Source organism: Humulus lupulus, chromosome 7 (genome assembly GCF_963169125.1).
Source record: "Humulus lupulus chromosome 7, drHumLupu1.1, whole genome shotgun sequence".
Lineage (NCBI taxonomy): Eukaryota > Viridiplantae > Streptophyta > Magnoliopsida > Rosales > Cannabaceae > Humulus > Humulus lupulus.
The window spans coordinates 158,677,239-158,679,504 of record NC_084799.1 but is presented as its reverse complement, the minus strand read 5'-3'; the positions used below and the strand labels follow the sequence as shown (position 1 = coordinate 158,679,504).

Here is a 2,266-nt window from a genome sequence, read left to right as displayed (position 1 = left end):
ATATCTAATAATTCCCAAATTATTCTCCCAAATACCCAAAATACCCCCCCCCCCCCAAGCTCCCTCGAGCCGGGTATAAATCCTCATTGTGACTATTTCGCCAATTCGCTCACCAGGACCCTCTCAAGCCACATGCTGCAAATATATCCACATAATAATGTGGTCTGAACAATTTATAACATATAATTACATTTTATGCCCTCTATGGGCCAAAATTACAAATATACCCTTGAAAGCTAAACAGGGCCCACATGCACATTTACTACCCATAAACATGCATTTATTCACATCCATATAATCATATAATCATGCATTAAATCATTCATTCAAAGAAATATCAAATATGCCCTCTCGGCACACTAATCAAGGCCCTTAAGCCTTACTAGCAATTTTGGGTCATTACAATATTGATGTGCAACTTTTTGAATACCTCTAAAAACTTAGAAAACTATTTATCAAGAGTAGTTTTTCTATGCCTCTGAGGATATGGAACTCCAGCTGGCTGGTCAACAACAACGGGAGGAATCTTCTCTTTGCTCTTGTGATCTTCAGTAACCCCTTGCTCAAATGTATCAGACTTTTCACCCAAATCTTCATTCTGAACCACTGATTGTTGTACACTAGACTATTCAATTTGTTTACCACTCCTCAAAGTAATTGCCTGACATTGCCCCTGAGTTCTATTATTCAGCATATTGGCCAACTGTTCCACTTGTGTTTCAAGATTTCTGATAGAGGATCTGGTCTCAGTCATGAACTGAGTTTGAGTGTTGGTAAGAGTCAATGATGCGGCTTGTAATTCATTAGGCCTATCTTGTTGAGCTCGTGGCCTAGGCTGTTGTGATGAAGAGGCTTGATTCATTGGTTGTTGTTGAGGCATATTCTGCTGATACTGACCCTGAAATTGAGATTTCTAGCCCTGATTGTTTCTCCAAGAAAAGTTGGGGTGATTTCTCCACCAAGCATTGTAAGTGTTGGAGAATGGATTGTTGAATGGCCTCTGAAAATTTCCCACAGCTTGAACTTGAGCTTGGTCCATAGGAATGTTATTATTATTACTAGCAGGACACTAATCAAAAGAGTGAGAACCACCACAAATTTCACACCTAACCGCCATCTGAATCGCAATAGCAGACACAGTATTCTGCTGCAATTGTTTTGTCAATGAGGCCACTTGTGCTGTCAGATCTGTAATTGCATCAAGTTCATGTACCCCAGCTACCTTTCTAACCCCATATGACCTCTCATCAGACCACTGATGATTGTTTGTGGCCATGTCCTCTAACTGTTCATAGCTTCATTGGCACTCTTACTCATGAATGCCCCACCAGTTGCAGCATCAATAATTGTTGTTGTTGTACCACACAACCCATTGTAAAAATTGTGGACCAACATCCACTTTTCAATATCATGATGGGGACATTTTCTCGATAGCTCCTTGAACCTTTCCCAAAAGTCATACAAAGATTCACCATCCAGCTGATAAAAATTATTAATCTCCTCTCTCAATTTAGCAGCTTTTGATGGAGGAAAGAACTTAGGAATGAATTTCTGAGCCAAATCCTCCCAGGTATTTATCGAATTGGATTGAAGGGAGTTAACCCAACTCGTAGCTCTTTATCGCAACGAAAATGGGAATAGCCTCAACCTGATTGCATCGTCACTCAAACCATTATACTTAAAGGTATCGCATAACTCCAAGAAATTTGCTAAGTGCATATGGGGATCTTTAGAAGGAAAACCACCAAATTGGACAATGGACTGCACCATTTGCTAGATCGCCGGCTTAATCTCAGAATTATTGGCCTCCATAGCTCGCGGTGTTATACTATTTTGTACTCCCATAATAGTGGGCAGTACATAGTCTCTCAGCCTCCTTGCAGCAGGATTTTGAGCCTGACCTTGAACAACCTCAGGAACCTCATTATTCCCATCATTTTGTACCATCTCCACAATCTGACGAGCCAACTTCTTGTTTCTTCTCTTTTGTTTACAAACCTTCTCAATTTCAGGATTAATAAGAACAAGACTAGCTGCTCCTCTTCTGCTACGCATATAACCAAACTACCTGAATTTGACAAAGAAACGCAGATGAAATAGGTTAGAAACAAGACAAAGAACAACCAAATTAGAAATAAAATTAATTAGATTGATATTGATAGTTTTCAATCCCTGGCAACGGCACCAAAAACTTGTTGCGAGATTTATTGCTACACAAGTGCATGTATCGCAAATTAGTAATAATCTTGGTAAAACCAAGTCTCGT

At 39.7% G+C, this 2,266-nt stretch overlaps 1 non-coding gene across 1 annotated transcript; it reads left to right on the top strand.

The window, feature by feature from the left end:
• Positions 1–1,405: 1,405 nt before the first annotated feature.
• LOC133792965 (small nucleolar RNA R71) lies at positions 1,406–1,512 on the top strand. Its single transcript, XR_009874426.1, has one exon. It is a non-coding gene; the product is annotated as a small nucleolar RNA R71 (small nucleolar RNA).
• Positions 1,513–2,266: the final 754 nt, after the last annotated feature.